At 36.6% G+C, this 26,568-nt stretch overlaps 1 protein-coding gene across 8 annotated transcripts in view; it reads left to right on the forward strand.

The window, feature by feature from the left end:
- PRKN (parkin RBR E3 ubiquitin protein ligase) overlaps nt 1-26,568 on the forward strand; it is a 1,325,586-nt gene that overhangs the window by 122,991 nt on the left and 1,176,027 nt on the right. The gene's annotated exons all lie outside the window — the stretch shown is intronic.

Below are 26,568 nucleotides of genomic sequence, written 5' to 3' on the forward strand. Positions count from 1 at the left end.
AATGGCTGCCCTCTGGGAGACGGAAAGCATAAACAGAAATTCTGAGTGGTAGAATGTTACTAAATCAACACATCCATCTAAGGAATAATTGTTGGATTTGTCAGTGAGAAACAATTATGCAGTTTAAGGAAAACCTTCAGGAATCTACTTGTTCTTTCACTGCCAGTCAGCTCTTTTGGGTATTAAAATAGTATATTCTTTCACAGGTGGGGTTTTTATTTGTTTACTTATTTATTTCTTTGTGTGTGTGGAAGGAAAAAGGACTCTAGCATCTAGCAAACAATAATCCACAAAGAATTCCTGACAGTTTTGTTGTATGATATCTATCCTTCCTGGTTATCTCAGAAGCTGACTAAACCCTGAAGCTCTATCTAGGTTTTGCCACATAGAATGATCATATTTTCATAGATACTGTCTTTGCATTTAGCTAGAGTATATAGCAAAATGGCAATTTAAAGGATTATTATTCTTGCTGTTGAGTTTAATATTGTTTGGAGACATGTAAGGTACCATTTATAAAACAACCAGTAATTTATTTGAGACCCACCGTGTACCCAGCACAGCAGTTAAGTCTTAGGTGGGATTCAAAAGTTTAAGGTAAACACAAACCACATAACCATTAGGTTGGCCTCTGTTTATTAAAATGCAAGGAGAAGTGAATTTAAGACCTTGTGACTCTGCTTTTAAGAGGGATAAAGCCCTGCAGACATTGTCATGCAAATTTGAACTTGAACTTGGTCCTAGAAATGGATTTCTATTCATAACATCTTTTCTTTCAGGGACACTTGGACTATCTATATGACAGAATAAACCATGTGGAAAAAAAAATACAGGGGCCATAATCAGGATATCTTATCCTCAGGATTCTTAATTTCTGAAGCTAGAATATTAACCAGATGATACAGAAAATGTATTCAGATTTGATGTGTTTGAAGTCGTATAGACATGTGTTTTATTACAATATATTTTGCTTTCCATTTAAAAGTATTTAAGGCTAATTCTTACACATTTTAAGATCTATAGAGGATTTAGAACTTTGTAGAAGGACAAGACTTCCTCCTACAAGCCCTATTTTACATACATAACCTTGTAGTTCTGTACTTCAGTGCTCTTCTCACAGATTGATATGTAATGTGTGAAATAATAATGTCATCAAAGAGATTTATATGTTTATTTATGTTTTATAGATAAGAGACTTAACCACAAGGAATTTAAGTGACTTGACTATAGTGGTTGCACTCTGTATTTAGAAATAAATGATTCAAATTTTTATCTAAGTCTGTTTAAATTTTTTGCTTTTACATTCAAAACCATTATGAGTGAGGTCTGCTTAGCTCTGAGAAGACAAGATTTTCCTTCCTTTGGGTTTTTATGGCCAACTTTTGCATCACAATTTTGGCCAAACCTATCATAACAGTATTCCAAAAGTAAATTGAATAAAAATGTGTAGATAGTTCACTTAAACTTGTTTTCTTTACTTTACCCGTATGTTAGTTGGAAAAACCTCTTAAAATACGAGTTTAATAATTATCTTTGTATATAAAGATCTATAAATTGTTATGTAAGAAGTTCCTCAGCAAAACTGAAAATTGGCTTCCTTTTTTTGGTCTGGTCCATGATGCTGATGAGTTAGGAATTTAATATCCATTTCTACTTTTTTATTAATTACCATAAAACTACCTTGAATATTTTACTCTTCATTCTAAGTTAAATAATCTTTCAAAATCTCTCCTCAAAAGTAAATCACTTATAAATGAATCTAACCATCTCTTTTGCCCTCTCCTTAACCTCTTATATCTCAGATGCTTGGTATTCTTTTGGGGAAAGGAAATCAAAGTTATATTAGTCTCAGCCCTCTTTTTAATACATTTAATCTTCTTATTAGCCTTTGTGAGAGCATCTTAACTTAGTGGTGACACCTTCATTGAATCTGTGGTGGCACTTTTGGCTCTTTCTAGGAAGAGCCGTTTCTGGCATTGACTTCATCCTAGTACCCAAGGAGCATGGAATATTAATGTATTCTCAGTTCAGCAAGTATGCTTAGCATTCCACTGTATTTTTATTACATATGAATGAGTAATAGGTGTCTCAAATTTGGGGGGGAGGGGAGGACTCTTTGAAGAAATAGGAAAGGCACTGCTCTCAACAAGCCCTTGGGAGTTTGCTGTAGACGTAGCACCTACCTGAGCCTCAGATTCATCAACTGGCTGAGATACTTTACCTTTCCGTTTACCATTTGTATGCTCCTAAATATAAGTAGTTATGTGTGTGTGTGTGTGTGTGTGTGTGTGTATACACACACACACACACACACACACATATATACACACACACACATATATACACATACACACACACACATATACACATATATAGTTTCTATGGGAAAGGGGACCTCCTCTAGTTACCTCACTTTATTTATTGCCTAACACAATGCCATGTGTCTTTTCAGATGCAGAGGGGTGCCCCGTAAAACCTTTTCTTTCCTGTTCCTGATCTGTATTGTGGGGGATCTTAGGGATTTTTTTTACCTTCTCTGTCTCTTATTATCACCATCCTAGTGTAGAATCTTTTTACCCCTGGCTAGGTTTGGTAATAGCTAAATTGCTGTCAATTCTCAATCCTGTCTTGATGTTATTTCCAAACTTTCCAAAGCACCATCTGATATGATAGTTCCTGGCCTCTGGAAGTGCACTGTCTCCCAGCTGACCACCATATAAACTCCCGGCTACCAAGGAAATTGTCTAAAAATAAAGATAAGTTTCGTGATAGGCCATATTTAATTCATCCACAGACTTGTGGAGAATATGTTATGGGCTGTTGCCTGTCTAGGGTAGGTAATGGGTATATATAGACCAGTGAGATACGGCATACCCTTAAGGAGCTTAGAGTCTGGTAGGGAAGGAAAGATATGTAAACAAATAATTCCAATATAAGCTAAATAACTCTTTTGTGTGTGTGTGTGTGCACGAACACATGCTCAAGCAAATATGTGTGTTGTGTAGGTTTTACCCAGAGAAGGAAGTGGGCACATATTCACATATTCCACTATAGGGATTAGAAGTCCCTAGGGAAGAGATGATTAAATTGAGTCTTGACAGACAAGGGTTTAATCTCCAAAATATACCAACAGCTCATACAACTCAACAACAAAAAAAACAATCCAATCAAAAAATGAGCAGAAGACCTTAATAGACATTTCTCCAAAGAAGACATAAGGATGGACAGTAGGCACATGAAAAGATGCTCAATATCACTAATTATTAGAGAAATGCAAATCAACACTACAATGAGGTACCACCTCACACTGGTCAGAGTGGCCATCATTAACAAGTCTACAATAACAAGTGCTGAAAAGGGTGTGGAGAAAAGGAAACCCTCCTACACTGTTGGTGGGGATGTAAGCTGGTGCAGCCACTGTGGAAAACAGTATGGAGGTTCCTCAGAAAACTAAAAATAGAATTACCACATGATCCAGCAATCTCGCTCCTGGGCATATACCCGGACAAAACTATAATTCAAAAGGATACAGGTACCACTATGTTCATAGCAGTACTATTCACAATAGCCAAAACATGGAAACAACCTAAATGTCCATATCAACAGATGAATGGATAAAGAAGATGTGGTACATATATACAATGAAATACTACTCAGCCATAGAAAACAATGAAATAATGCCATTTACAGCAAGAGATTATCGTACTAAGTGAAGTAAGTCAGGAAGCGAAAGTGATACCGTATGATACTTATATGTGGAATCTAAAATATGGCACAAATGAATATCTACAAAACAGACAGACTCACAGACATAGAGAACAGAGTTATGGTTGCTAAGGGGAAGGGGGGTGGGGGAGGAAAGGACTGGGAATTTTGAATTAGCAGATGTAAACTATTACATATAGGATGGATAAACAACAAGTTCCTACTGTATAGCACAGGGAACTATATTCAATATCCTGTGATAAACCATAAAGGAAAAGAATATAAAAAAAGAACATCTATATGTGTATAACTGAGTCACTTTGCTGTACAGCAGAGATTGACACAACATTGTAAATCAACTATATTTCAATATAAATAAATAAATAAATAAATAAATAAATAAATAAATAGTGACTTGAAGTACAACTAAGTATATGCTAGGTGTGGTAAATGAAAGATTCCAAAGGATGTTTTAGGTAGAGGAATTAGTATGTTTAGTGTCAGAGACTTGAAACTAAGTCAGAGATTTGATGGAATTGAAATCACAGCATTGGAGAAGGAGAAAGAGGGAAATAGCAAGCTGGACCGGCTATGGTTCCCAGTATAAGACAGAAGAGAGCTTCAGGACAAAGCAGTCCTCAAATGGAAGAAAGTCTATGAGAATGGTGAGTTTGGAGTCTGCTGGTAAAATGCAGTTCGTTGTGAAGCTCTGAGCAGTGTTAGGAGCAAGCAAGCTCAGAATCTGTTTTGCAGATCATAAGGCTGAAGACCAAACAGCAGAATCCTGATCAAGAAGGGATCTTGAAGAAATCATGGCCAGCATTAGACAATGAAAAACAGGAAAGAATGAAGTTAGGATTAGGGCCTAGGTCAGTTAGAGGTTTATAGCAGGTTACAACCTGTTTCCTAGGAAAAGGGTCACTGTTCATTTGCTATGTTAAAGAAGAATATGGAATATGAGATTCTAAGAGGAAAAGTTGTTCTGTAGAGTGCTGAATCATGTGTGGGTAAATAAACTTCTTGAATAAGAATTGAAGGCCAGGGTGCTTTTCAGTCTCATGATGTTTAACTTAACTTCTGTGTCACCCTCGAACTTTTGGAGCTTCAGTTCATTTACTTTTAGTAAAATTTGTTTTCCTTTTTCTAAGAAAAATAGAACATAAATTAGACTTAAATGTATTTTTTGGAGATGAAATAGCTCTTATAAATTTTGCATTTTGATGAGATGAGTTTAAATGAACAAAATGCAATCAAATGAACTGCCCTTAAAATACACTATGTGTGAAAAATCATATCAAGAATGCTTAGAGAAAAGCATTTAAGGCTTTATTATATTGAGACCATTTGAAAAAATATTCTGAATGATGAACAAATAGAATATGTATGTGATCAGGTTTTTTTTTTTTTTATCAATTTATTTATTTTTGGCTGCGTTGGGTCTTCGTTGCTGCGTGTAGGCTTTCTCTAGTTGTGGCGAGCAGGGGCTGCTCTTTGTTGCGGTGCATGGGCTTCTCATTGCTGTGGCTTCTCTTGTTGCGGAGCACAGGCTCTAGGCGCGCGGGCTTTAGTAGTTGTGGCACGTGGCACATGGGCTCAGTAGTTGTGGCTTGCAGGCTCTAGAGTGCAGGCTTAGTAGTTGTGGTGCAAGGGCTTAGTTGCTCCACGGCATGTGAGATCTTCCCGGACCAGGGCTCGAACCTGTGTCCCCTGCATTGGCAGGCAGATTCTTAATCACTGCACCACCAGGGAAGTCCTGTGATCAGGTTTTATAATTTAAAACTGACTTCTCTGTTTTCCATGGATGTATTACTTTCTTATTCTACATACAATTTTCTTAAATATATTGCCCTTAAAACAAAATCATTTTAAAAACAGTGTTGTCATTCCGATTGTAAAAAATATTTTTACTTTGTTTAAATATGTATACAAATCTAGAAAATTTGAAAAGGAGGGTAAAGATCACACTCATGTACACATACAAGAGATAGCTACTGTTAAACTTTTGTTGCAGAAATCTCCAGCCCATTTTGGTTTGCACATATAGGCAGGCATACACACACATACCTTTTTTATACTTAATATTTTAATAAAAAAAGAGGCTTACACCATGTCTGCATACTGTTTTGTATATGTTTTTCACTTAATAGATTAACATTTGGGTTTTGGATTACTACTATTTTTAATTGCCAAATAGTATTTTATGTCTATGTATTTCCTCTGGATAAACCCCTGAGTTAAATTGCTAGTTTAAAGAATATATAATATTTAAAATTTTGACACATATTTATTATCAATTGGCCTCCTGAATGGATTTTTATGTTCCCACCAGCAGTATCCAGGAGTGCATATGTTTGTAGACCCTGATCAATGCTGATGTTAGTTTTCTCTTAGTCTTTGCCAATTTAGAAGTTAAGCTGATGGCATAATTTTTTCCATGTGATTTAATTGAATTTTTTCTGTATATTATTAGTATCTTTATTTTTCTTGAGTTTTCTGTTTAAATCTTTGCTTAATTTTTATTTGTATATTTATCTTTTTCATGTTCATCAAAGTTTTTTATAGATTAGAAATATAACTTTTTAGTAATGATTATTTTTTCTGCTTGATAATGTATCTTTTTATTTGCATTTGTGTTGTGTGTGTTTTGGCATACTCAAATTTTAAAGATTTAGGTAGTCAAATTTGTCATCATTTTTTTCCTTTTTTTTGTTTTATCTTTAGGGTCATGCTTAGAAATGAAAGGCATTTATTTTTGCCACTTTTCCTTTACTTGAAAGGAAGAAACTGTGCTCACAAACTGAGAGTAAATTTTTAGTTGCTAAGATGCCCTGAGAGCTTTCACATCCTCTGTATCAGTTCTCTTATTCAAAATTTACAATAAGTAGTCCATTTTTTAAAGGAAATAAATGATTATCTAGGAAAGTCTGAGAGGTTCCAAATTCAATCTGAATGTTTAACATTGGATAATTCTGTTTCTCTTTCTATAGCTTGACCTTTATTCGAGTTAGTAGTATCCTTAGTACAGTGTTGATTTTGTCTCTTAATATTCAGTTTCCTTGCTTATTTTTCGGTGTTTCTAGATAGCATGCTATTTTAGATTTGACTTTTATTAATAATTATGTGTAACTCTCCAAGCACTTCTGGGATTATCTCTCCTTTCTATTTTAAGAGTGACTCAGCAGAGGTGACTGCATATGCAGAAGTACATAGGAGAGAGAACATTGTATATGGGGAAACTGGAAATTAGGATATGGTGCTGCAGCGAGGAGAAAGGTTGCAGAGTGAGGACAGAGCCTGAAGAAAGAAGTAAGGTTCAAGGCATTGCTGATCTCATAAACCCAATAAGGAGGTTGAACTTCATTTTAAAAGCAATGGAACCAAGAAAGATTTTTACCAAGGGAAGAAATACAATCAAGATTCATGTTTTGTGGCTGCAGTGTGCAAAACCAGATGGAGCTGAATAGAGGTAGTATGGGTCTAGAGGGCACAGGTTATGTGGAGATTATCTCTCTCTCTCTCTCTCTCTCTATATATATATATATATATACACACATATATATATATGGAATGATACTGGTAGAGAAAGGAATATGACTCTCAAAATGCAGAAACATTAGTATCACTTGAGTTAGTATAAAAGCATGCGTAACTCATTTAGTTCAAATCACTTAAATAAAAAAACAATAAATAACTTTATAACAAAAGACAATGAACAGAAGAAGAACAGACTTAATAGGAGTAAGCTGGGACTGGTTGGAAGGTTTTTATAGTAAGAAAATTTTAAAGGTAGAAGAATTAGAATGTGGTGTGATCCTCAAGGAAGGAAATAGATACACATGCATGGGAATGCTGAATGTCTGCAGTCTGCCGAGAGAGCTTGGAAGGTCTCCAAAATCAGCCCCTGGTCCTGGGATGGGTGGATCTAGAAACACAAGGGGCATTGCCTGGTTCAGAGAAGCAACATCTTCATTGGAGACCTATATAAAAAGGGTGTACGCACTGAGAATAATGGTGTTGAGGGCTTAACGTTAAGCCTGCATTTTGTTTTGCATAATTGCTAAGGACTCATTCTCTGTCTTGGAATCTGCCTAAATACATATATAAAACATGCTAAAGGTGGAAAATGAAGAACCCAGAGGTGAAAGAAATATTTGTAAATAAAATTAATAGTGAAGATTTTGAGAAAGGTGGGCAGTTAAAGGATAGTTCTTTAGATACTCTGTAATATTTGTGTCTGACAAATCAGATCTTAATGAAACATTTCTATTGCCTTTTATTGAATGTGTGTAGTGGCATTATTAATGAAGAGGGGTTGACATACAGATAACAAAAGCAAAGGAGAAACACTTGGGGTTAAGGGGAAGAGCACCAAGGTTTTTTTTAGGTCACACACAGTTTTGTTAGGCCAGTTGCACAACCACTGGACTATAGTAGGTTTTCCATAAATATTTTTAAAATAAAAGGTGGTAATATATGTCTATGTGATAAATATTATAATTCATGATTTCCTGATCAATTTTGCTGAAAGACATAGTAAGATTCCTTTAATATTTCTCTTTCTGTAGAATTGATAATATTTTTCTTTCCTAGGTAGGATATTTTGTAATTAAATAAGGACGTTCTGAAAGGAATATTTTAGTGCTTCAAATACTGTAAAAACTGCTATTTTCCCCCATGAGGATGTTTCAGTCACTCTACCTAGTGACAGAGTTAAAGACGTCTGTCTACGTATGGCTCATCAGAGCAGTAATTTGGATGCTTTGACAAGTGAGCCATTCCATTGTCTTCATTCTACAGATGACACAGCTGAAGCAAGAGGAGGCCAAATGGCTCATTCTAGATCACAAAGCAAATAAATGCCAGAGCTTAGTTTCAAATCTTCATGTGTAAGTCTTAGACATGCTCTGTGAGCCATAGATTCTTTTTCATGAGTGTTAAGTATTTATTCTGCAATAGTACATAAGTATGTACAGAAAAACCTGAGTTCTTTAATTTCACGCAAGAGATCATAGTAAAGAATGATTTAGGATATAGATTTTTCTAGAAAATTTAACTCAGCGTGGCACATTGAAAGCCTAGGTTGTATTCTGACCTTACTTGCAACCCACATGGACATTCAAAGGCATATTTGTGGCAGATAATATAATTCGTAAAGGAGATAATAGAGGACAAGGTCCACATGAAAAGTGCTGAGATGAAGGCCAGACAGAAGGAAGGATGTCTTCTATTAAAGCAGAAGTGAAGGTGGGCAGCACCGTTGCTGAGGGAAATAAGTTGGGAGAGGGCAGAGAAGGGGTTTCTTCTGATGAATGGTCTCTATTCTCCCAGTAAAGTAGGAAGCAGGAGGTCTCTTGGGGCCTGCCTTTGTTAGATTGGCTGTTTGTAGATTAAAAAGGCAATAATGTTACCACATTCTATTTCAGTCTGTGAGATAACCTGTTCTGCAGAGATAATGTGTTTCTAGAGGGCTGCACACTTACAATATGGTAACCAAAAAGAAGTCATGTAGAGCTTGAACTGAATGATGCTGGACCTGGTTGTTATTGGTCTTCATTTAACTGCCCTTTTTTTTTTTGGTATACTCTTTATCAAGAACCTGCAAGGATAGACCAAATAATACTTAAAGTATCTGCAATAAAGCTGCTATATAATCTCTATATTATGTCTGTATATAATCTCTGTACTTATTTTGTTTACAAATGCGTGGGAAGTTGCATCATCAGTAATCTGAAGCATATTATGTATTCAGATATTGATAGTAACCCAGTCGATATCTGGATGCCTACTAAAACCAAGCTCTGGAAATAGGGGTTCTTGCTTTCATAGAGCTTAAAGACAGATGGAAAATGGTGAAAACAATTAACAGATAAACAAATAGATAAGAATCTTAGATAATAATGTGTCTTGAAGAAAACAGGGCAATATGATAGGTAACAGGATCCTCAGTGGGGTGTAAATTTAGACTGGTCAGGGAGAGCTTCCCAGAGGAAGAGACTCTAGAGCTGAGGTCTGACTGGCAAGGGGAGGAAGCCACAGTGTGGCAGGGAGGGGGGAAGAGCTGGAGGCCTTGAAGCAGGTTGTTGTGAAAAGGGAGCCAGCGAAGCTGCACTTTGTGAGCAGGAGGCTGACGGGGGTGAGGCTGGGGGCACACCTGGCCCAGAACATGAACGGCCCCAAGACTTTGGGAGGGAGCTGGTGTTTAGTCTAAGGGCAACAGGATGCAGCTGAAATAATTTAAGCAGGATTATGGTCTAGTGGGATTTAAATTTAAAAGATCCCTCCACTGCTGTGTGAAGAATTAATGGGAGGGGAGGAAGCTATTGCAGTAAGCCAGGGAGATGATGCCTTTGACCAAGTGGTAGCTGCAGAGATGGAAAAAATGGATAAACTCAGGTGAGTTGGATGAACAAAATGGGGGACAAAATGGATGAACAGTAAGGAGGTATATAGGCCTGTTGACTAGATATGGGAGACAAAGTGGGAGTCAAGGGTGACTCTTAGGATTTTTGGCTGTTTGTTCTAGAATAGCTCTTCTCAATAAATAAAATAAAAAGTATTATCACACAGTAGTCATTGAATATTTATTAGCCATCTTTAGGGATCTTTATTATGACCATTTTATTGATAATGACACTTGGCCCCTTGGCCACCGTTCCAAGGTCACTCCGCTGATGAGTGGTGAAGTTGGGAGAGGAAGCAGGTCACTCTGAGTTTGCTCAGAGCCTGCTTCTGTGTTCAGGTATGGACCAAGAAAATGTGTGGGTATCAGCCCCTGCTCTGTTCCTCACTTTATCCTCAACTTAGGGAGGCCAGCTGCTTTAAGCACTTCTGATGCCCTGGCTTTAAACGTAAAACATATTTATAGGGCTTTAGATGTCAAGAGAAACCCTTTTATCTCTTCCTCTGCCCTTCAGCCCCAGAGATGGGTGGTATTTCACAGGTGGTTTTGTACACGGGCATCCCTCTGAGAGAGGAACAGGGGCTGATGAACTGTCCTTGGATGGGCTGGACTGGCCTCAGACCTCTCCCACATGCTGGGCCTTCCTCAGGACCCCACAGTGCCTTGTTTGATTGGAGAAGGTCCCTGGGATGATTAGGAGGCTCTCAGAGAAAGATTATGTTTATCTTCTGGGGTTTTTGACATAACAGAGGGGAGAGATATTCAGACTAGTCACTGCCTCACTCCGGGTAAAGGGATGGTCAAGGTACACCAATTGCTTAATCCTCAGTTTGTATCTGAAATGTCTATTTTTTTGTTGTTCTCTTTGTTTTTATTTATTATTATTATTATTTTAATTTTTCTAAGCAATGCTTTCTTCTAGGTCATCTATACTTTCATTATACTTGTTCTAACGGGAACTTTTGAATTTAATGGTCTGGAATGACATTACAGGGTAATAAGTCTCACAATTATGTTTTATTGATAATGCTCAGTAATTACTTATCTGCTCTCCTGCTTCTCTTAATATTTTTCTTGCTGTTTATTCTGTGTGCCTTTTATGGACTCTCATTTACCATGTGACATATGTATATTAGATGATTTCAACTGCAATCATATTCTAACACATCACAAATATGTTGACGCTTAGTCTTAGCTGCACGCTGGGCTTCTCCCTAGTGACAGATCATATAACTGCCTGCTGGATACCTTCGCCTGGATATCCCATAGACACTTCAAATTCAGCTAAAATCATCATCTCTGCCCCTAAATCGGTAACTGCTTTTTCACTTGGTGAGGCACATCTACTCAAGCCTCCACACTGGGTTCTCCATATCTTAACCTTCTCACCTAGTCTCTGTATTCACCTACTCAAAGTCTGTCAAAGCAGTTTTTTCTTTTTTTGCCCTATCAATGCCCTAGTCAGGCCATGTGTCATCTTTTAACTAGATTCTTTTTAACTAGTTAGCTATTAGCTTTCTGCCTTGTTTTACCCTTAATTATCTATTCCACTGCTATAAAAATTTGCCTATAAAGTGAAAAATATGACTATGGAATTCCCATGCTTAAAACTGTTGACTAGCCATCACTGCCCAAAGAATAAAGCCCAAGCTTCTTCTTTTTTTTTTTTAAAGCCCAAGCTTCTTAATATGTAAGGCCCTCCACAGTCTGGCCATCCTACCACCCAGCTCTATCTGGATCACTCCATGAAATTAAGACTGCAGCCTTATCAACACCAAACTGGTTGTAGTTGCACATACCTTGTGCTGTTTCTCACTCTTAAGCCCTGCTCATGTGATCTCCTATGCTGTCAATCCTCTTTCCTTCTTATTTAGTGCCATCTGGTTAAACACCTGTCAGTTAAGGTGCAGTTCAGGCATTACCCTCTTGCTAAGTGTTTTCTGGTATTTGGAAATGCTCTTTATTATCCTTGTCATTATTATTCCATTTTGGTGCCTTAATACCCAATGGGCATCTCTATCACTGCCAGGACTTAAATGTTTTATAATGATTGGTTTGTCTGTTTGCTTCTCCCTCAGGGTTGTAATTGAGAGCATCTAATTCATCTTAGTGAAGTTTCTGAAAAAGGGTAGGCACATGATTAAATTGAATAAATAAATGTTGGCAATTGATATTTATGCCATTTTTTTGGTAATGCATTAAAGTAATCTGCAATTTATACTACAGAGAAATACCAAATGTAAAAATAAGAAGGCAGTACATTTTAATGGAAAGAGCATTAGAACAATGGAGTCGTAAGATTGGTTCTAGTTCGTGTTTTGTGATACATTGTATGTGTGACCTTATTAAAAATCACTTGATTTCTGTGGACCTTGGTATTCACATTTGTGAAATACGAGGCATGGCCTAGGCAACAACCTAGAGGATTTGTTTGGGCTCTGTATTTCTTTTAACTTCCAGATGTTTTTTATGATATTACCTTGATATTTCTGTTTCTAATTTGGAATTGTCATGTGTTAATCCTTTATGAACTTATACAATTAAGTGAATGAATGCTTTTATGAAATAATTATGAATTTTTTGGTTAGACTGTGATTTTTAACCCAAGATTATAATATATGTATTATTTCTAGTTATGAATCTAACACAGTCAAGGAAAAACATTTTTTAAGATTTTTACTGCTTTCAGACACAGAATAATTTTATGGCCCTTCACTTAATGAATGGCTATCTTGAAACCTAATTATAATCTCTTCTTTAATGAGTGTAGTAGGGGAAAGGAATTCACTGTTAATGTAGTTGACAAGTATGTCTATCCCCTTATGTCATCATATTAATTGAGAATGAAATACATATAAATATAAGTTTAATAATAATGGTCTCAAATGTTAATTGACTTTGCTTCTTATGATCTCTCAGTTGTGGTTGGTTAGTCACCTCATTATATATGGAAGAAAGTTGAGACTAGAGAAGTTAGTCATGGTCACAGACTAGGTCACAACAGTTTGACAAACCTAGATTATTTAGAGACACTGTTTTCATTCCATAACTTTACTTTCTCATATATGGGAAAGTTTTAGTCTCCTATTTAATTTCTGATGTCATTAGGATGTTTGTTCCTTATTGATAAGGCATATTTGTAAGGAATAAAGGGCTGAGTTACAGGTGGAAAAGTTTTAAAAAATAACTACTAATGTATGGGAAAAGGCACAAAAATGTACAGTTTATATTTTTAAGGTTTACCGTGGCCATTGCTTTTTATATTGCCTCAATAAGTAAAATACCTTAAGAGATGAAGCTTTCCTTTTTATTAGTGGTTCCAGCAATAAGAGAAATGCCTCATCTGGGATGAGTCAGAGCCTTTCACCAGTGAACCATAGATTTCTTGGAGAAAGGGCTCTCAGCTTTTTTATGTAAAGCCATCCCAGGGGCAAGATGAGCCTACAGGACAACTATGGCATCTCTTCCTGGATGTCAGTTACACTCAGACGGGATAGGGTAGGAGGGGTGGGTAGGGTCATGTGTATGTGGCCATGTGTTTTTTAAGGTTTTAATTAAATAAAAATATTTTCCTGCAAATCAACTTAATGGCCTGTCACAGTTTGTGTCATATGTTTTATTTACAAATATAACACTTGTATTTTTCATTCCCTCTATAGTGAGTGTTCTCGTAACACAAACATTTTGGAGTTCAGAATGTTCATATAACTTACCAATTGCCTTTTAAAGTAGAAGAGTTTCAAATTATATGTTTTTCAACTGGGAATGTTATCAATATTTAAGAATAGGAAGATTAAAGAGTTTGCTTAAAAATAAATGAAAATATGTAAAATAATTGGAGTGTCCTGAATAGTTTGAGATAATATAGGCTATGTCATAAATGACATTGTCTCTGAGATGACACCTAATAAACTGGTTAGTGAAGATGATGGCGTAATAGTCTCAATAAAGAAGAGTGATTTTTTTTTTTTAAATTATTTATTTATTTATTTATTTAATTTTTGGCTGTGTTGGGTCTTCGTTTCTGTGCGAGGGCTTTCTCCGGTTGCGGCGAGCGGGGGCCACTCTTCATCGCGGTGCGTGGGCCTCTCACTGTCGCGGCCTCTCTTGTTGCAGAGCACAGGCTCCAGCCGCGCAGGCTCAGTAATTGTGGCTCACGGGCCTAGTTGCTCCGCGGCATGTGGGATCTTCCCAGACCAGGTCTCGAACCTGTGTCCCCAGCATTGGCAGGCAGATTCTCAACCACTGCGCCACCAGGGCAGCCCAAGAAGAGTGATTTTTAGTCGTCAAATCACCAAGTACAACCTTTGTAATAAAGAGCAGCAATCTAAAGAGTAAGTTTAAAAGGATACCTTTAGATGCTTGTGTAATGTATAGATTATTATTGTGATTATGCCCAAGTCATAATCACAGTATGACTTGTTTTTTTGTAAGAAAACTAGGCGATAATTACAAATTTTACTGCTCTTGAAGCTTCCTTCAATGTCTGATTCCAGATTACCTCCCGAGTTGAAACTCATGAAACAATAGAAAAATTTGGTAAGGACTTGTGCCGTGGCCGCCTCTGGGGGGTCAGAAGACATGCTGTTATTCCACAGCAGCTCCACTCAATGCCCGTTGAAGCCAGGACAGCTGGTGGAGTGCACGCTCCTCATTCTGTGCCCAGGCTGGGTTGCTGGGGTTCCCATGGGGACCAGGTATAGCTGGCTCAGTGCAGCTGCAGCCAGACTCAGGGAAGCTTGTGCCACACAGGAAGGACGTGAGCCTCTGACGCTGGCATTTTTGTTCACCTACCATGCTGTGGTGACTATAGGATGGTGTACTATAGAGACTGGTCGAGTCAGAACATATGGGATTAAGTGTGACAATAGCAGTATTTACTATTAATTTTAAAGGCCTTCAGAATTCTTCCAAGCTGGAGCCTTATTGAACATTTTTTTAAATTTAATTTTTATTTTATATTGGAGTATAGTTGATTTATAATGTTGTGTTAGTTTCAGGTGTACAAGCTAAATGATTCAGTTATACATATACATATATCCATTCTTTTTCAGATTTCTTTTCCCATGTAGGCTATTACAGAATATTGAGTACAGTTCCCTGTGCTATTTAGTAGGTCCTTGTTGATGATCTGTTTATTGAACATTTTTATATTGAGCAAAAGGAATTGTTCAGTGTTCTGTCTAGGCAATGTCAAGGGTTTTCTCGATATGGGCCATGATACATTCGTTATACTCATAGTGCGAAGACAGTGTCTTTCTCTACAATATTGCTTGGAGATAAAAAAAAAAAAAATATATATATATATATATATATATATATATATATATATATATATATATATATATCTTCCTGTTTAAATTTGGTCTCTTCTTACCTGCTTTTATTTCTTCAAATGGAGGAGGTATTTATTTACCTTTATTTGTCATATACCCCAGGAAGGTAGCATCAGAGAATGACTGGTACACTAGGCTGCTTTGCCCTTTGTAGGACTGACTGGAATTCTCAGTTCACCTCACAGCCAGACAATAATCATGCCTATTCCACTTGTTTTATAAGCAATATTTTCAACATGATACACTAGAGGAAAAAAAAGAAGGTCTCTGCCAAACTGCAAAACACATACATACAGAAAATTTGAGTAGTTATGGCTTCATTTCTTCTACCTGCCTCCAGTTGCCTCTGATCAAAACTGCTTCCAACTTGAGTTTCCAAGACATTTCACAGATAACTTATAATAGTGAATACACAACCAAGTGTGCAGTGGGCCTGGCCTGAGATTTTTTTCCCAGGTTATTATATGTATTGCTTACCTATTGCTGTGTAGCAGATTACTCCACAAACTTAGTGGTTTAATACAATACACATACATGTTTTATTATAGTTGTAAACTGTATCCATGCACTGAAATTTTTAAACTGCCCTTTTCATTACTGAGAAAACTTTGGCATAACAGCCCGGAATTCTTGTTAGACTAATACTCTTTTTGATGTACCCTAAAAAATACTTCATGTTTTTGTTAATTTCATTTTAGTTTTGAATTCTTTAAGAAATTGACTGTGACTGAAATTTCAATGGAATGCTATTTATAGATAAAACTGAAAATTTTTGATTTTTTGTATTTTCAGCTAATTTTATAACACTAACATCTTTTATGGAAAGATAACATAGCTTGAGTTTATTTGGAAAAACAAAACTGTGAGATATCTCAGCAACAGTGGTGTTGTTAAATGTAGTTGACACCTATTTCTGGTGAAAAACTAGTAGACAGGAAAGCTTATAATTGGATAATGTCTAACAGTTTTTCTTTACCCAGTTAATTAGTGTAAATTTCTCTCTCATTTTCTTTAGGGAAAGATTTGATGAATACAATTACTCCAAAAGCTGGGAGATATATATATATATATATATATATATATATATATATATATATATATATATATATATATATATTTTTTTTTTTTTTTAATTTTTAAATTTGGCCTCCCAGTGAAGTCTTGCTTTAAAAAATATTTTAGTGGTTGGATTAGAAATGAATTAATTTTATTTAATGTACTTCAAAATAATACCATCAGATTTGATTTAAAACATGTATATTACTCTAGAGACCATTTTAAATTCATCTTTACATAAATATCTGTAGATATTATTGACTTTTGCAAATCATTTCTATTTGCACTGGGGACACCAGGTACCGAGCTGTATACCAGCCTATGTGCTTTTCCTACTTGGTTCAGTTGCTTACGACCGAAAGCTTGTTAAAAGCACAGCCCCTTGCATATAAAAGAAGGCAAATAATTTTTAGTTGGATATATAATAGGTGTAGCTGAGAATGCCTCCTTTCTACAAAGTCCCCCAGATAATTATATTCCATCATTTTACTTAATAATTTATCCATTCTGCTTTTGGAATTCTTTTTCCATGATCAGCAAACTCCATTGTTGAATTCCCAGTCTTGTTTTAGAACATTTCTACTACCATCTGGCCTTAAGTAGGCCTTTCTGTTTCTCCTGAGTCCTTTCCAAGGTGAGGCTGTTTAATCTCACACATGCATCCTCAGGTTCAGGTAGTGAGGTCATGATGCACTTTCTCCACAGTACCAACCAGACCACTGCCTCATCACTCTTGTTAAAACTCCTGAGCTTTATGCCATTTGGCTCTACCAGGCTCTCCTCCACATTGATACTGTCATCTGCTAACCTTCTTGTCCCTCTCCCAACCTGGATCCCCCTCGTTGAAGATTTTATCATCTCCCCCTTGTTCTCTGCTCCAACTTCTGTCAGTTTTCTTGGGAGTTCATAATTTACATGAATAATCCACCCACTATCCTCAATCCTAGTTCCTTCATCTACTCCTCTCCAGTGAACTTTTTTTCCAGTGTAGTCTAAACATTCTCCAGGTGACAGAATTAGACTATGTTTTTGTCATCAGCAGAAACTTCTCTGCCTCCAAAATTACACACTCATTCTTGTCGTTGACAACAGTCCATATGCTCACAGAGCTCTTGCTCTCTTTACTCTCACAGAAACAATAATTTTAAGCTCATTCATTCTTTTTCTCACTCTTTCCCAGCCCTTTACTTCTGCCTTTATTCACCCTGGATTCCATAGCTCAGCATTTTATTCACTTCCCTTCAGCTGCTCTTTCCCAAGCTCTTTTTATTGCACTTTGAGCAAGTTTATAACTTAAAATGACTTTGGTAATCCATCTTTTTGACTTTCATTCTCATGAAGCTTTAAGGTTTTTTTTTGAGGGGAGGGTGTTGTTTTGTAGTAAACAACATTTGAATAAACAGAGGACACTATAAGGCTGCAGTCAGAAGATTGCTCTCCAGTTCCTGTTAATAAATAGTACCAGGATTTCCTAAGCAAGTAGGAATTACCACTTTCTTTAAGCACCAGTTTATACCTTTACCTTGGTTACTGGGCCTGACACCCTTTCCATCCCTCCTCTACCTCTTTCCTTTTGGCTGATGACTTTGCCATATATTTCACTGAGATTTAAGAGGAAGACACAGGGCACTCCCTCCTTCTTCCCACCTGTTTCTTGAGAAACATAACCTCTTTCCTGCTCTTAGATACTGAGATTGTTAGACCTGCTCTGGGCCCCCACCTCTTGGCCTTATCAGATGATACTTCTTCAGTTAGTCACCTCTCCCTTGAATCATTAACCTTTCTCTTTTTCTCTGTACACATCATATTTTAGTAATATCCACCCTTTAAAAAATCTTACCTGGACTCCTCTCATTTCTCTACCTCTTGCCGTGTTTCTTTCTTCCCATTTACTTTTTACTCCCCTGAGATCCTTGTCAGGATGACCAATAACTTTGTATGTTGCCAAGCTCAATTACATGTTTCTTTCTTCCTGTCTTCCTTCACTGCTTACCAGCGTTTGGCACTGTTCACCATCCCCTCCTTGGTGAAACACGCTCTTTTCTTTTCTTCTGAGGACCCGATTTTCCTCCTGCTTCTGTGGTCTTTTCTGCTTAGCTGTCTTTTCTGGCTCAAATGTGACCAAATTCTGAATATTGAAGTTCCTCATAGCTTGGCACTGAGTTCTCTTTATCTTCTCTTTACATTACATTCCCATGGCTTTAAAAACCATCTATATGCTAATAACTCCCAAATTTATATCTTGGGCTCGGCTCTTCCCTCAGTGCTTCTTTTTCATTTATCCAAATTACTTACTTGGCAACTCCACATCCGTGTTTCTCAAATGTCTCAAACTTAATGTTCTCTATACTAAACTCTTGCTTCTTCCCATGGAAACCTACTTCTCCATGGATCTTCTCAGTCTCAGTAAATGATATGTCATTCTACCTGATTGCTGCAATAGAAACCTGATTGCTGTTTTATTCTGTCCCCTCCAACACTCCATATCCAGTCCATTCACAAAATGGTTGATTTACCATCGGAGTACGTTTTCTATTGCTTGTGTTACTACACTAACTCACTTACTGGTACTTTGCTTTCTCTCTTGCCACCCATTAATATAGCAGTCAGGGTCATCGTATTAAAGCATAAATTGTGTCTCTTCACTTTCCTGCTAAAAACTCTTTATTTCCTTTACATTGCACTTAGACAGCAATTTTAATCATTACTCTTAACCTAGATAGCCATGCATGGCCCGGCCTCTGGCTTTGTTCTCCAACTCCTGCCTGTGGTGACTGCAGTCCAGTCATCTGTTTTGTTTGTGGAACAAACCAGACTTAGGTATTCTGTTCATGCTGTTCCCTTTGTTTAGAATGTTCTTCTCTTCTCTCTTCCCGTGGCTGGGTTCTTTTTATTAAAGCTTCCATCTACAGCTCATCTCTGATTTAGTTCTTTAATCACTCTTCCTTGTAAGATACCGTGTTATTCTTGACCATAACATCATTTTTATTTCCTTTGTAGCATTTCATGTTTTGTAAATATTAATTTGTATATTTGCTTCTGTATTATCTGTCTTCCACTAAACCCTAAGTTCCATCACCACATACCTGCTGCTGAACACATATTAAGTATTTAAGTAATAATTGTTAAGTAAATGAATAACTTAGTCTGCCAGTCTCCACAAAAAAAGAAATATTTAAGGATTGTAGAAAATAACAAGGAAAGACATGGTCCGTTTCTTCAGTTAGTTCACAAATATGTGCTATAAGGACTAGCCAAGAGCTTTCACATGAGTTTGCTTTGCCTTCAACAAATACAGAATCATCTGAGTGGTTCTTATATAGGTGTCTTCACTTTGTAAAAATTGTGCCATGCACTTCTAAGTTGTGTACTTTTGTGTATATGGTTGTACTTCAATAAAATTTTTAATTTATATAAATAAATAATAAAATAATAAAGAAAGATTACAAAAGGGAAAGAGGGAAAATGCCAAGAATTACTTGCCCAGTTTTCTGCAGTGAGACCTTATTTTTCATAATCCGAAGGACTGATAATGATTTTTAAGAAGAAAAAGAAATCTCTGAATAACTGTATATTTAGAAAAAAACACATTGTTCATTCATTCTCATTCTTCTTTTGTTCATGATATTCTTCTGTAGCTCTTCTTTTATGTTTATAATGCTTTAAAAAAGTTCCCTAAATTAATTTTGCTTGTTATAGACAGGAAATTGGATATAGTTTTCAAACATTGGTCTGACCAGTGATTTTATACCTGGGAGAATTAGTACATAGTTTTGCAATTTGTATTCCCATGTGCATATTTACTATCAAATTTTCTGCTTGGACTATTTCACCTGGCAAACCTGAATCTTAATAGGGTCTCATTGGTATATATGTCCCAGGGACTACTCTGAAGAGGGGAACATTTACCAATGTGACTTACAAGCATCAGATCACTAGATCATTAAGGGAGTGTTGAAATTACATACATAGGAGAACTTGTCATCACACTTGGTCCCATATAATATCTTCTCAGTTTTAGTACTAGCAACTTATCAACTGAGTATGAGTGAGGTATGAGCAGAGACCAGCCAACCCAAGGCCTCCCTGGTGGTGATAGTCTTTTACCTGCTGTACGAGATCTGAAGTCAACTCCATCATTACATGCCATTTCATTTAGCTGTTTGACATGGCACTCTCACAACTTGATGTGTGGCGAAGTGTTTCTGGTCTCCAAAAAACTTCTGAAACCCATGTCTTAGATGCATCTTCGTAAGAACTTGAATATGGTCTTACGTTATTGCATATCCACCAGAGACTTGAAGCCTTCTGTTTAAGACCTAATATATACTTAGATATTAATGAAATGGACTCTAGAAATAACTCTTCTGGAATGGATCCTGTAGTAACTGAGGCTACGCTGCTCAGAAAGTTTGCCACGTGGAGGTAGAGTGCCCCAGCCAGGCCTGGGAATTTACATCGTCCTGGGATAGTCTTTAAGGAGTAACAAGGGTGGAATTTTTCTCTAGCTCCACCTACCTCCCCCCCCATATCCTCTACCCCTCCCCCAATCAAGACAATCTGAGGGCTGTGTCCAGAGTTCCCCCTGGGAATGAGCCAAAGTTCTCCTCCACAAGAGTCTGCCTGATGACACATGCTTGTTGGCCTTACTTCCTTTCCCTGTCCCACTTTCTGACTCCCTCTTCATGTTTCCTTTAGGAGAACACTTCCTGATAAATCTGTTTTACTTAGGGTATGCTTCTAGGGAATCCAACCTAAGACAAGCTTTTTTTCTTTTTCCTTTCTTTTTTTTTTTTCCCTTTTTTTCCCCCTTTTCCTTTCCTTTCTTTTTTTTTTTTATTGAAGTATAGTTGATTTACAGTGTTGGGTTAGTTTTAGGTGTACATCAAAGTGATTCAATATAATACATTGAATAAAAGTTATTCAATATAATACATATATATATTTTTTTCAGATTCTTTTCCCTTATAGGTTATTACAAAATACTAAGTATAGCTCCCTGTGCTATATAGTAGGTCCTTGTTGGTTATCTCTTTTATATATAGTAGTGTATATATGTTAATACCAAATTCCTAATTTATCCCTCCCCCTCTTTCCCCTTTGGTAACCATAAGTTTGTTTTCTATGTCTGTGGGTCTGTTTCTGTTTTGTATATAAGTTCATTTATATCATTTTTTTTTAGATTCCACATAAAAGTGATGTATATCATATATCATGTGATATTTGTCTTTGTCTGGCTTACTTCACTTAGTATGATAATCTCTAGGTCCATCCATGTTGCTGCAAATGACATTATTTCATTCTTTTTTATGGCTGAGTAATATCCCATTGTATAAATATACCACATCTTCTTTATCCATTCATCTGTTGATGGACATTTAGGTTGCTTCCATTAAGGCGACCTTCTTTGTACCTAGAGGCTGAATTTATTGTGATGATAGTTTATAATCCTTTGACTTTTAACTGCTTATTATATGTTACTGTAGTTCTTGTTTTATCCTAAATACTACCTTGATCATTGAATAACCTTAACCTACCTACACATTAATCTTTATTTTCTATTTGTGAAGATGTTACTGGGAACCATCAACTGAAATTTTACCACCTCTGTGGAACATCAGAAAAATGGTGAGACAAATTTAGTCTCATCATCCTTTGTGCTCCTTCATCTTTTTGTTTTATATTAATCCATATTAGAGAAATTATCATATTATATCACTGTTAGTTCTCACTTCCCAGATAGGCTGTTATCTCTTCAATGGCAGAGCTCAGCTTTTATTTATCTTTGAAAATGTGTGCAGAAACTGGTGCTTAGTATTAAAAGGTAAGTAAAAAAAATACATAATTATATGAGCATGTCAGTTTGCCCAGAGATAACATGTTGAGAGTACTATTGACATCATTTCTGTAATACCTGAGAAGTAACCCAAGAGCAGGACTACCATTTTTTTTTTCAATTTCTCCAAACAGACTTGATGAAAACTTCACATGGAGATGATTTGATGGGAAATCTCTTTATCTCAAAGGACAAAAAAAGTCACCCACCTCTTGTCAGGGAATATCATTTATCTTCCCTAGTCAGCAAGAAGATGAGGGAAGCTAGAGGATTCATGAAATAGACCTGAGAGCTAATTGCTAAATGCCAATTTAAAAGTGTCAGATCATTTAACTTGAAATGATTGCCATGTGAAACAACCTATGAAACAGCTCTTGGTCTTTCTGAAATTTTGAGTCATCATTAGCCTTATTCATAAAGACATTTGCACCTGAGCTCATTAATGCTAAAGCTCAAATGACTTTCAGTATCTTTTAGCTTCAGTAGGAGGACAACCATGCTCACAAAAGAAATTCACAGTTGTAATAATCTGTCTCCATGGATTGTATTAGAATCCACCTAACAAGTATTTACAAAGAAATGAAGCATTATTTGGATGCCAGTGGTTTCTAGTGTTAGAAATGGGATTACATGCTTAACTAGAGGGATTCATGTTCTTGGGTCCAGATTTAAGACTGATCTTTGTGTTTGCTGTTGAGTTATGATTTCCTCTCATGGAATATAGGCAGAGATCTAAAATATGCATTCACATTTTTTTTTGAATGTAAAAAAAAACCATCACTCAGAGAGTAGGGCTGCCTTCCCCTCACAGGAGGGAGGTTGATGATGTTTCAATCCCTGTCAACTTTGTATCCTTGGAAATGAGCCTAATGAGGAATGGGGGAGAGCCCTGGTTGTGGGGTTCAAGACTAGTTCTGATCTGGTCTTGGCCCTGTTAATGACTAACTGTGACTTTCTATATGCCACTTAATTTTTCTGGGTTCCATTTATATTAAATAGGAAAAAAAGATTCCTCCCTACTTCAATCAGAGGGGTTTTGTAAATATCCGATTAGATAATAATTCTGAAAGTCCTTTGGAATAAATAGTATAAAGAACTATATGGATATAACATATTATTTTCATCTTCGATAAAATTTGACTGTAATATGAGAAAAGTCTTAGTAAACCCTGCAACACCCTCAGTAAATGCTGCCAGCATAACTAATTTTGTTACATGACATATAGATTATAAACATAGGGGGAATTTATCATAGTTTTGTTGTAATTTGTTCTTTGGTTTATGCTAGCTCTTTGGACAAGATGGGAAAAAATTCTGTAATGATGTGTATCAGAATCACAATACACAAGTCTCATTAAACCACAAGCTTCCTGATTGAACTCTAGCATCTGGGAAATTCAGTGTCTGTTATCAGTTGAGTGTTTTGATTGGCATATGTTTGGCATTTGTCGAATTGAGACACTGAGAGCACTGAGCAATAATGGAATAGCAAGCCCCTCGGCAGAAACAAATAGAAAACGTTTTATCATTAACCCAATGAAATAAAACTCTGATAAAACCTATGAATGATGCAAACAGAGGCATGTGAGAAAATAGGATCAAGGGAAAAGTGATGTTTTCTTCATCAGTGCCTTGTTTGTTTTTGTTTTTATCCAACACTTACATTCACTATATTTCAATTAGGCACATATTTTGCTCCTGTTTGATGAAAGGGGACATCAAATTAATATAAGAAATAGTGTGCTTTACGTGGCTAAATGTCCTTGGCCTGATTACAGGATCAAGATAGTATATACTTTGACATGGTAATTGCTATTTGCTTAGATTTAACTTTTTATTTTTCAAAAAAAATTAAGATAACTGAGGATAATCCCTGTTACTACTTTGCTGTAGAAGATCCTTATACAGATAAATGGACAATATAGTGATGCTTAACTTCTAACCTCTAATAATGACCCTGAGCTAACTCATCTGCTATGTATTCTAAATTCTTCAGCCTTCAAGCACTGTATTCATTTGCTTATTGCCTACCCATATCTGTTGTTTTCTTAACTACCAATTCTGAGGAAAAAATTTTAGACTTCTTTATTAATTTTTCCCTCGGTAGATTTGAAGACAATAAAGTGATATCATCTGCAAGTAATTCAAAGTTAACTATTTCAGCATCACATGACATTTATTACCTTCCCTATACATTTGAGTAATAGATGTGATAAGTTTTTAAAAAATTATCTGTATTAGAATGACATAAATATAATTATAACTTGAAATGGTTTTCTCATATATAAGAAAAAAGTTAGTATGATTCCTAAATTAAGCACACTTAAAATCCAAGTAGCTGATGGGAAAATGGGCAAAAACCATGGCCACTCTGGCAAGCAGCTTACCCTTAAAATCCCAGTCCCTTTGGTTCTCCTTTTTAGGGAAATGAAGCAAAATCTGATGCTAGCAGTTCATAGAAATCAAGACTAATATCTCTTCTAGACAATTGGAGCTGGCATTGGAACACCAGGACCATCCAGATTTTAAAATGAATTTGAGCTAGCACAGGAGAAAAATACTTTGTGAATACATTAAAAGTGAGAAGACAAGAAAGAAAAATATAAGATCACTGCTTATCAGACGAGGAAAACAAATGACACTGAGATGGGTGAAATTTTAATACCTACAACTTTGCTTCTGTTGTCACTAAAAGTATGTGATTTCAAACAAAGCTTTTCTATTCCATCGCACTACATAATTAAGATAACTTTATTGTCAGTTAAATCACAAAACATCCACCCTCTCCCGGTTGCCCCTTTCAAATAACTTAGAATCACTCTTTAATTCTATGCTATTAGTATTCTTAGGTCCTAAATGACATGGTTTTACGTCAGTTTTGTTTGTGTAGGAGTGCTGTAGCCTATTATACTCAGTGCAGTGACATTACTGGCCTATCTGTTTGTACTTTGGGTTGTGTTCTTTTATGAGGGTCTATACTTACGTGACTGTGTATCAATTATGTACTGCCTGTTTCATATGCATTTATGTATTTATGAATATAACAAACTTTTTTCCTTGGACATTTACTCTCAACATTTGTGTCCATGATTCATATGAAAACCTAGAAGTCATACCATATTTGCAGATGATACAAATCTGGAAAGGAGAACTAATACAAGGGAAACAGAATCAAAAATCAAATGATTGTGGCAAAGGAACAGTAAGGGGGGAAACTGAAATTGGACTTATTGGAGATGAAGTTAAAGGTTTGATTTTATCTTTTAAAAGCATGATATTGTACAGTTACAAGCTCCAGGAGGAGCACATGGACAAAAGTGAAGGTGATGGAGGTTTTACAACTTGAGCTTGACCAGGAGCTCAGTGTGGCCAACGGTGTGAAGTGCAGGTGTGACAACAGTTTCGGGTTGGGTCAGTTGAATTATGACAGGGTCCAAAAAATTATAAGCATTATATAATTCTCTCTTCTACCTAATAATGAGGGATATTTTGCTGAGCTAATTGGGGAGGGGAGAAGCTTAGAAGAACAGAGTTTAGAAGAACTTAGAAGAAGAGAGGCTACCTGGGTTTGGGATTGGGCTGGTGGAGGGGATTTCTCAGTAGATTGGGCAGAGCAGTGGCAGGGCCTCAGAGGGGAAAAAGGAGAGAAGGAAAGATTTGAGCAGAAACTAGAGGGAGGGGGAATTTTCTGCTGGTGTGACTACTCTGGGCAAAGGCACCAAGGTGGTCCAACAGGCTTGAATTATGAAGTATGCTTTCCTGACCAACCATGTCGTGTAGTGGTCCCACTGCACTCTGCTTATTTTATCAGTCTGCTTCTTTGTTCTTTGCCCTGGGCTTTGCATATTAAAGGACACGGAAAAATACTAGAGTTTTTCTAGTAGAGGAAAATTGGGATATTATGTTGTTTGGAAATTGTGATGGGAAGGACTTCTGACCCAAGTTGCTATGTTTAATTTGGAGAAGCAAAGGCCAGGGACGTGACTGACTGTCTTTTGTTATTTGTGGCATTGCCACCTGGAGAGGTGTCAGTGGGTGTAGCATTGCCCAGTGTTGCCTGGTAAAGGTGGTCATCATGTTGCTAAGAGAAAGAATGTTCCAAATGACTAGAGCTGTCCATGCCTGGATGAGAGGACCTGGTCACCACAAGAGATGTCCAGGCACACCTTGATCCTCTGTCAAGGAGTTTGTGGAAGTGCTCTGCATGGGGAGGAGGGTTGGGTGACTGTCAAGAT

Source organism: Balaenoptera ricei, chromosome 12, assembly GCF_028023285.1.
Source record: "Balaenoptera ricei isolate mBalRic1 chromosome 12, mBalRic1.hap2, whole genome shotgun sequence".
Classification (NCBI taxonomy): Eukaryota; Metazoa; Chordata; class Mammalia; order Artiodactyla; family Balaenopteridae; genus Balaenoptera; species Balaenoptera ricei.